The sequence below is a fragment of the Hydra vulgaris genome, chromosome 02 (genome assembly GCF_038396675.1).
Source record: "Hydra vulgaris chromosome 02, alternate assembly HydraT2T_AEP".
NCBI lineage: Eukaryota > Metazoa > Cnidaria > Hydrozoa > Anthoathecata > Hydridae > Hydra > Hydra vulgaris.
Genome location: NC_088921.1, coordinates 14092289 through 14103574, shown reverse-complemented (window position 1 = coordinate 14103574; position 11286 = coordinate 14092289).

Genomic DNA, 11286 nt, shown 5'->3' with positions numbered 1-11286 from the left:
TTATTAACTATTAAACTAATAAACTATTAAAAAACTATTAAACTATTAAAAAAATATACCACTTCAATAAATTTAGAAGTTTTTGAATTTTCGATTTTGATAAGTTATAGAATTACAACTTATATACTTAAATGCAACTTAATGGAGCATAGACTCCAAACATGTATAAAAAATGTTATTTATATAAAAAATATATACAAACGGAAAAAAATATGTATACAATAAGTTAATGACAAAATTTAGCAAGCCTTTTACGCTTTCCTATTTTTTTTTTAATTTGTTTTTCAGGTGTTCCAAGAAGTTCTAACGGTCTTTTCACAGAAAACAGCGGGAAAAAGTCTCCCTTATTAACAATAATGCAGTTATGGCCAGAGCCGGTTTCGAACCATGGACCTGAACTCTAACCGCTACACCGCTGCTGCTTTCAGATCTTAAGCATGTTATTTGTGTTTCTATTGTTAACATGTTAGGTTGTTTACATTTACTATTAGGTATCCGAACATGAAACAGTATTGACACAATCTTGGTATATATATAAAGATATATTGTCCTAATTAAGGATAACATTTGTATGCCAATAATTGTGAAATATTTTTTTTATATATTACCATAACATCAGCTTGTTAATAGTACGACGGTATTCTAATTTTCTGTTGTATATGCAATAAGTAATTGGTTGCATATTCAAAATAAACATTGTAGATTGGAAAAATAGCGCTTCAATAAGAATTATTTTGTAACAATAAAGTAATGTAATAACATAATAATTCAAAAAAGTTTAATAAAGAATAATTTATGTCAAAATTTTCCTATTTTCCCGGAACTTTTAAAACAATCTTATGATTGTTTGTTTATTTAACAACACATTTTATTTTAACAATTTTTTTCTAAAGTCTTCATTATTTCTTCATGGCGTTTTGCTTTAATTCGAATAAATTTTTTTTAATACAAATAAAAGTTGAACTGCATCAACATAAGAACAAAAACAAAACGTTTGTAAACAAAAATGTATAAAGTTTATAGTTTTAAAAAATATTTAAATAAACTTTGAAAACAACTCAAACGTTTATATGCAAATTGTATTAAATATAAATGTTGAGTGAAAAAGTGAAAATGATTTGAAATGATTTGAAATGCTTTAGTCACTCCCAGATTACTTATGGTAAAAGTACTACATAAATTTATTTTAATTAAGTAGACAGCTAAAAGGAGCAGAAGAAAACAACTTCAATTTGTATTGCTGTAAAAACACAGTACAAAATTTAAATTTTGTTTTACCATGCCATTTATAGAAATTTTCTCGTAGTTTTTTTTGTTACTCGTTGTAACTCTTGTCAAATAGAAAAATATTTTGACGTTTATTGCCACTACTTGCTTTTGTCAACAAACTTCTGTAAATAATCTTAACTGTCCTCTATGATGCAGAAACTTTAAACTGAAAAAGCAAACTCTAGATAGGAGCTGCGCAAGTTTTAGGGAGGAAAGCAAGAAGCGAACTTACGTCAAGTTCGACTTGTACTTTACATTGTAACCAATAGCGGCAGAGTATGGGTTATCCACTCAAAAAATACTCTTCTGCTATTGGTCACAAAGTCGAACTTGACTCAAGTTCGCTTTTTGCATTCCACCCTTAGTATTTAGAAGATTGTTGCTTAGATCTGAAAAAACTTTGTACGTGTAGAGCGCCATGTTTTTGAGGAAGGAGAAGGGGGAGGGTATTATTTACCTTGTACTAACTAGTAACCAGACTAGTCTATGGATAGACTTACAACACAGACATAGACAATTCTGTATGTTGTAATGGACACAACAAATGTTTATTTTTTTGTCCTTGTTGTGTCTATCAAATTTTGATGGTGTCCTAAGATTGCTCAGTTAAAAAATAATTTTCACTTCATAAGTCTACAAAGCATAATTTTTTGTCTATTTGGTGTCTATGATTTTGTCTAAATTTACTTGATTTCATAAAACCAGAAATCTTTCATTACCGTATTATTTGAAGATTGTTATGTAGTAAATTTATAATATTAAAAAAATATTGAAATGACATCAAAACTCCAAATGACGATCATTGCCCATGATTAATTATTGTTTAAAACTTGCGTACATATTCATCAATAAAATGAAAGTAAAAAACATTTTTCTTTTTCACTATTGTTTTATTCACAAACCTAAATAAATTTTAACACCTATTGGAATCTTCTACTTACTAATCCACATTTTATAAAGGACAACTCCTTGATCACATATTTTTAAAATAATTTTATTGAAGGTGATAAAGATTTTAGTGACTAAGGAAAATTTTATAAATGATAAACTTACCTTCAACTTTTTTGAAGTAATCCCAAACTGAAGAGGGCATTTTAAAAATAAATTTTCACGCACATTCACTGAGAATTGAAAAACAACTGAACTGAGTAATTAATGAACTTCAATTGAGCACAAAATAGTCCATTTTGAGGTTTTTAAATAGACATTAACTTTTTAATCAACAGCACACGCTGGACAAAAAATTAAAAAATGAACTTCTGTTAGAAAAATTGTATTTTTAATTTTGTGCTCGTTTTCAGTTTTTGAAACGATGCTGCAGAGAAAATTTAATTACTCGTTATAAGTCCAAATTATATGTTAAATAGATCTTCTATACCTCATTAAAAAATCGAGATTGTTCATTTAGTGTCCGTTTTTAAAATGATTGTCTAGAAAGACAAACATTTTTTATAGACAATTTATTTTTGATAGTTGTAATTAAAATTGTTGCAAATAGTGCTTTGTCGAAGTCTATTTTTGTCCTTTTATAATAAGTCCATTAGAGATTGTCTGGTTGCTAGTACTAACCATCAAAATTAGCATAACTAGTTCTCTCCTGTCGTATTTTCTAAAAGTATAGTTTCATTATAAAAATAAATTTGTTAAACATTTAATTTATAGTTAAACATAGTTTACTTATAATAAAAAAAAATTATTGAATTATTTTTGTGATAGTACTTTTGGATAACTGAAGCCATTAGACTTTTTTTGTATCATGTCGAGAATCAACTTCAACAGTTAGTTCTGCTGAACATGAGGTACAACATCAAGCTGATCTTTTATTGATTTAAGCTATTTAAATAAACAGATCTCTGCACTTTTATTTTAAAAAATTTTTAGTCGTTTTGACTCTGGAGGGAGAAATTAAAATGGTGAAAAATACATAATGTATATAAGTATTTATAAATGTATGGATGTATGTAACTACTGCATATTTTTTGTAATTTTTTATTTTTGAACCATATAGTTTGCTATATAACATCCCGGGTAAGTAACTAAAAAGCCTTTACATAACTTTTTAAACAACTTTTAAAAGCATGGCTTTTTTGAGGATGAATGTAACTATATAGTTTATTAAAACTAATAAAAATACCCGATCCGAAATAAGAGATAACAAATGTGAAATAAAGAACGTTACATCAAATCTGAAATCGTGCAGCTTTCAATTTACTAAGTTTTACATGAATTTATAAGAAATAAATTCTATCGTTTTTAGATATAACCAAGTAAGGTTGAATTACAAAAAATTAAATTATAAACTAAGTTTAGGTCACTGATAAATAAAAACTTCTTCACTTTCTATGAACACTTTTATTTCACTTTTAGAAAGTATAAAAAACGCCATTTTAAACTCCCTGGTGATGTAATCAAAATAATATATTAAATGTATTTCAAAATGTTTCAAGATGAGTATTTTTTCGAATTTAAGATAGTGGACTATAAACAGCAGTTATAACAACGATTTTTTTTGCGGGAATTAAAGTTTATCCTATTTATCCTCAGTCGGGGTAAAGTTTATCCTATTTATTCTAATTTATTTTACGGCTTCATATAATAAATAAACGCATTTTTTTTTTATGGACACAATTTTATTCTTTTAATGACAAAAATATTTCCGACATTTGCGAATGCCAACTATAGATCCCATTTTGTCGACAAATAAACTTCGTAGAGGGGCTAGGAACCCTCTATGTTTTCTCACTCGGGACGGCCCTGTTCAGCCTCCACCTCCTCTAGCTCTTTTTATGCGGAAAACAATTAACCTAATTTCGGATTTTTATAACATAGACAATTGCATACATTTGCAGTCAAAAACCTAAATTCAAATTGAAATTATAGTTAATTAATGAAAATGATCAATTACCCAAAACCCATTAACTGCATTTAAAAGTCATCCATTGTTAGTTGAAATATAAGTCATAGGTTAATTAATTTGTGTAGTTTGATGACGGACAAAATATGCATCTAACATAAGCTATTTAATGTCATATATATGCATCAACGGAAACCTTTAAAAAGTAAATTTACCTTTACTTATAAACTATATATATTATAGACATGATTTTAAAACAACTTCTACATCAAAATGAGATCTTTGTACTGATTAAGTTTTAGAAAAAATAAATGAGCCAACCAAAATAAGCTATATAAGCTACATTTCAAGATTTTAAAATATAGCAAAACTTTTAATTCTAATATTGGTACTTATTCCAGATTTTTGGTATTGAGAAAGGGCCTTAATTCTTTTTTTTAAAGTGTGTAATTTTTCTGTAATTTTGGCAGTTAAAAACAAAAAAAATTAAATTCTGCCTATCCTAATTTGCGTGTAATTCAATTTATACTTAATTGGTATATACAATAAGATTAATAACAAAAAGATAGGAAATAGGGGAGACTGGTTCTCCTAGGGACGCCATGTACCTAGGGACACTCAAATATTTTGAGAATTTTGTATGAGAGCATAATATTTTTTGCATGAGGCATTACTCCACCTCTTGAGGTCAGTTGACAGCCGAAGTGTCATCGTGTTGGTGTGAAGCGTTGCAAAGCGGTGATTAAAAATTGATTTTACAACCCTTTTTACGTAAGTTTTTTAACATTTTTCTTTTTTAATTTCGCCATTATAATGTATTTAACAAAATATTTCCTAGTTTATACGAATACAATATTTTTTTTGCTTGACTATTGCGTTAATAATATCTCCCAAATCCTAACCTCAAATTTTTAGACGGCGTTTTTTGTCAATTTGGTGCCTTGTTGTACCTAGGAACATGTCCCTATAGATTCAACAAAGTGCCGAACTTCTGTATCATCAGGAACTATTTGTGTAATTCATTTATGAATAAAAATAGTGAGATTAATTTTTATGAATAAAAATTGATCTCACTATTTTTTATTTATTAGTGTTAACTATTTTAAATATTGTTACCTTCACTACAAATAAATAGTTCTTTTAACAATCTATATCATTATTTTAGTTTCCTTTCAGGATTTTTTACAGGTTCTTTTTTATTTAAAATCATTAGCTCAATAGAAGCCAATCTGAGTATTTGATTACCCAGCGTCCCTAGCTACAACCGCCGTCTCTAGGTACAACCACCAATGTCCCCATGTTGTACCTTGGGACAAAGTCAGACCTCATTTTGCGGCTAAAAAAAAGTACTAAAAAATTGTATTATTAAGCAGAGATTCTCATCAAAAGTGCACAAGGGACCATATTTTCATATACAGTTTTCAAAAGTTCAATTATATTCACCGATGAAAAATTACACTCATTAACCTAAAAACGTCCCTAGGAGAACCAGTCTCCTCTAGTTCGGAAATTTTCTTGTTTCATATGCATGCTTTGAATTACTCTATTTTTAATTATTTCTTAAATCCACTACTAACTTTTATTTTACATTAAATTCAAAAGAGAATGAGTGAAAATGAATGAATGAGTAGTGCTTTAAGGTAAAACAAATTTTTTCAAATGAATGTTGCTACATAAATATATAAATACCAATATAATTGAATGTATAACTTATTATTGTAATATATAATTTTTACTTATATAAATTATTTATTTTGTTTTATTTGCTAAAACTTTTAAAACTATTGTATAAGTTTAACACGTAGGACATAGTCATTTGTTTTAACAACGAATTTTTTAAAAAATAGCTACTCTATTAACTGCTGCATTTCTACTTTTTGAAATTGTTGATGCCATCTTTCAGTTGATTTCTCGCATTTCATCGTTTTACAAACTTTTTTGCGCTGTTGCTTGTTGCAAGTGTCGTATAAAATAACATCAATTTTTCTTTTTAAACGTGAACCTTTTGGTGTAAATGAATGTTTATAGGGTGAACCAAATAAAGGAGAAAACAATTTGTACCGAGTATTAAAGTTTTTGCGCGCGATTGAAAACGATGGAACGTAGTGGTTTAAAGTTGTTGCGCAACTATTGTTTTTCTTTTTTAAATCTGGTGATAACATCATCTCATCAGTACAGCAGTTTGAAATTTTGTTTGCATAACTTGCACATGTAAGTTTTCTAGAAATACTTTCAATAATTTCTGTTTCGGAATCAGCATCGTAATCATCGTTAGTGTAGTTCTGATTTACAGATTTTCTTGAGCATTTTCTATGAATCTTTTCTTTAAAGTTATATTGAGTGATTGAGTCCATTTGGTGCTTTAAAGGCATCCTCAGTTTAATAGTTCTTAAAACAGAAGTTATTAAAGTTAAAAAAAAAATGAATATAAAGACTTTAAAACAGGTTTTAATTGTAACGTAAAATGGTTTAAAAACTTACGCTCTGTTACGCAGATGACTTACCAAAAGATTTTTTTTACTTTAATGTTAAATTATTTCACGTAAGTTTTCAACCTGGGAATTTCTTTAATGACGATGACGCATTTCTTTTAAAGAATAAAATTTAAAAAAGCCAAAACAAGGTTCATTTTAATTAAAAGTTTTTAACATGCCTTTTTTTTTAATTGATCTATAGTAATTAAGGACAACGACAAAAAAAACAAATGCGACAATGCTGTGTCAGCTATGCAATATTTGCAATTAGTTCTGTTCTAGTTTTTATTTAGTTGAAGCTGATAACTGCGTGGATTTTATTCATCAGTCATTTTTTTCAAATCTTGCAGGCTTCTTTTTAGAAGATCAGGGAATCGAAATATTTATCTCTTAATTTTATCACTAAATTAAAAAATGTATACCATCTGTTAAATTTACTAGTTACGGCGCTCACTATGTTGGGGTCCAAAATCAAGATCATAATTTTTTTATAAATCTAACGTTTTTTTTATAAATCTAACGGGTGGCTCCTAAAAACCCGATCTAACTTTTAAATAATCTTATTTTTTTACAATTTTTTTTTCTTCAAAGTGTTCCACTTTAATGGACGTGTTTTTTTTAAACTTAAAAATGGCTAATAAAAGTATTGCAATTGCTTAGTTAATAGAAATTATGAATTTTCACTAAAACACAAAAATAAAGTTATATTGTGACTAGATTGATAAGCTCGAAGGTAAAATATCAGTTATGCAATAAAAAAATAAACATTTAAAAAATAAAGTGACCTAAAACAAAGTGTTGAACTTGTCAGCGACAAATATGAAAATTTATTATCAAAAGTACCTGTTTCTAAAAATGCAACAACATCATCAGCTTATCAACTGAACGATACAAACATAAAATTAGAAAATGATAACGTTGTTAAAGATAAGTTAGCTGAACTTGAAGATAGGAGTAGCCGAAATAATTTGAGATTCAATGGAATAGTAGAATTTGGTACGAAACTAGAAGGAAAATAAAAGAACTTTTAAAAGCTAAATTAAGATTAAATAAGATTAATTAAGATTAAATAGTATTGAAATTAAGAGAACTGGAAAAGGGCTTATAGAGTTGGAAAAAAGAGTTGAGTGAAAAAAGTAAAAACACAACTGTTATTGTGAAATTTTTAAACAATAAAGTCAAGAACGCGATTTTGGAAAAGTTCATAAAGGTAAAACTCTGAAATAAAAATGTCTTTATAAATAAAGATTTTAGCGAATGCACTATGGAAATAAGAGGAAAGCTATTTGCGGAAGAAAAGGAGCGAAGTAAAGGAAATTATGTTAAAGTTACTTATAAAAATAATCACACGTGATTTTAAGTCATTTTTCTTTTCATTTCATATTTATCAAATTATTTATATTCAAAAATAGATTCAAACCAACTATATAGTTTTGAATCAATTTCATTTTATCAAACAAATGTTTTTTTACTTGATACTGAATACGATCCTGACATAAATTATTTTAGCAAAGAGGTGTTCTGCAAAATTATACTTATTTTTATAACAATGAATTAAAAGATTTTCTTAAAAGGGATTTACTTAATGTTTTCATTTTATTATAAGAAGCTTAAAAATTGTTGACAATTGTCATAGTCACATAAAAGAAACTTCTAATATTTTAACATAATATGCATTATAGAGACATGGTACGGCTTTGATGATGTTATAAATTCAAATCTCCACCTACTAGGTTTTAATTTAGTTTCATTAGCGCGTAAAAAAAAAAAAGCAAGTTGGTATTGTTCTTTTTTACGTAAACGAATGCTTGCGATTTATTAACAGGAAAGTCTTTAGTATTTCTTGCTTACTGGTTTAGGAACAGGGGGGCCTGGGGTGAGGGCTATCGCCTCCTCCGCTTCCCCTGCTCCAAAGCCAGTGAACAAGCCAACTAGAATATCATCACTATCTGCCTCTATATTAGGCAATATGATAACTAAAGGTATTTTAAACTTATCTTTAAAAAAAGGAATTATTAAAAGTAACGCTTTTTAAAATTTATTACAAACTTAACTAAACATAAAATATTAAAAAAATTAAAGATTTTACGTCGCCATCGATTACAAAAAATCTTAGAAAAAGTTCTAAAGTTAAGGAAAAATTGTATGTAAAGTATTTAAAAACGAGAACATTAGAAAGTAAGATAGTTTATAAAAATTTGAAATCCAAATATATAATTTAAAAAAAAGATACTGCTTAAATTTAGAAGAAAAGTATAAAGACAATTCAAAGCACACATGACAAGTTTTAAGGGAAATTACAGGTAGTAAATTTAAAGCAAGCTCTTTACCTAAAGCTATTAAAATTGATGATAAAACATTTTATGATCCAAAAGTGGTAGCTAATAAAATGAATGAATTCTTTACTTTAGTTAGACCAAGTTTGGCAAAAAAAAAAAGAATTAAATTATCAACAAGAATAAACAGATGTAGATTTACTTTAGTAGCTTATCTAACTTTTTTTGAATTGTCTTTTTGATGAATTTGATAGAACTTTTAAAATGCTAAAGCTAAATAAGGCAGTCGGTCCTGATGATATTAATGGAAACTTTTTTATTGATTCATATGATATCATAAAAATATTCTTTTTAGAATAATTAAATGTTCAATTTTACGAGAAATTTTTTCTAATGAATTACAAACAGCTAAAGTTTCACCAATATTTAAAAAAGGACTTACTTAGTGCTATATCGGGAGAGTGGGGCATAACGGGACAGCTATGCCTAAAGCCTTATAGCTCCGCTAAAAATTATTTTTTTCAAAATTTCTTTTGATAAAACATTATTAAACCATTGTGCTTTATCTTTGTAAAAAAAAAATTAATTTTAGAAATACAAAAATGCATTAAAAGTACCAAAATGTATTAGTAAGTTTGCGAAAAACAAAATTTGCGTATTTTCTTAAGCGATACAACAATATATCTTGAACTAATGCGAATTTGGTTTATTTATAAAAAGTTTGTATTTTTCAAACGATATTTTTTTTCCGCTTCTAGAATCTGTTTTTAAAAAAAGTTTGAAATTGAACTTTTTGAATAGTTTTAATTTTAGTAATATGACTTTTGTAAGACATATCGGGACAACAAGCTATTTATATAATTGAATATGTTACTACCATTTGGTGATGCTGTTTATAGTCTAATGATTTTTGTTTTTAATCTGTAATATTATTTTTCTTATTTAGGAAAGCGATTTTAGTAATATATTCAAAAAATTTCTTATTTATATAACTTAACTTCAATTATTAATAGTGCTTAATGTAAACAAAGAAGGTAAGAAATTATATAAGAATGATCAATTATCCAAAATGGGATGAAATGCAGTTTTAGCTGCGAGTGAAAAGAAAGTTAAAACTAGAAAAGGTGCTGATATAAATGGCATATATAAGTTTGCTCAATATTGGCATATTGCTAATATGCAACTCATCAAAATTGTTGCCAAATATTTTCAGGATATTTTTTGTGTTGGATTGTGGATGGATTGGAAAGTTAGATTTCCGGCCGGAACCATATTTAGCAGAGTTGTTAAAAAAATTCCGGTGGAATTCTGGCCGGAACGAGAATCATATTTATGTTATTTTTTTACCTTCAAGATTGAAAGTGAAAGCCTGCACCTCAGCATTGTGGCTACATAATATATATTTATAATCTATAATATATATATATATATATATATATATATATATATATATATATATATATATATAAATAATAAATATTTTGCTCTACACATACAATGTAATGAGGTGAGTCTGTAGACGTTAAAACTTTGACAGCCTTTTTTTATTTACATTGTTTATATTTATATTTTTATTTTTTTTGTTTGTTTGTTTTCAAAACGATCAAACTTGTTCTTAATGATACTTACATTGTCAGAATTGATTATCTCTTCTGTAAAATGATTCCATTTGTTAACTATTCTGTTTGTGAAGAAGCTAAATTTTATGGTAGAATGTGTGAGTTGTTTTTTTATTTTCTGTGCATGACCTCTTGTTATTTCCTAATTAATTATTCTGGGAGGATGATTCCATTGAACTTTATCCATAATTTTATTTATTTTATAATATTGAATTATATCACCTCCTATTTTTACTTCTTGCTCCTCTTTTTTTTAAAGTTGTAAAATTAAATCTTTTCAGTATATCTTCATAGAAAACACTCCTTAAACTTGTTATTCATGTAGACCAACGTTGTATTTTTTCAAGTTTTTCAATGTCCTTTGGGTAATTAGGGTTCCATACAGGCGCCGCAAACTCTAAGTGTGGACAAACCAACGAAGTATACAATAATTTCATTGTAATTTCATCTTATCGACAAAAAGATTTCTTTATCTAACCAAGCTTTCTATTAGCTTTTGCTGCAATTCCGTTGATATGCCTTTCCCGTATGACGTCATTCGATATCATAACACCAAGATCTCTCTCTAACATAGTATCTTGCATAACTGAAACATTTTGGTGAATCATATCGAGTTAATTGCACATAAAATATTTGTAGTTCAAGTTTTTTTTGTCGATATCCATAATTTTTTTTTTTTTTTTTATTGAGGTTGATTAGCCATTTTTCGCTCCATTCAACCAGTTTACACAGTCTTGCTGTAACGTTCAACTGTTTTCGACTTTTTAATGACTGAAATTTTGAGTCGTCTGCAT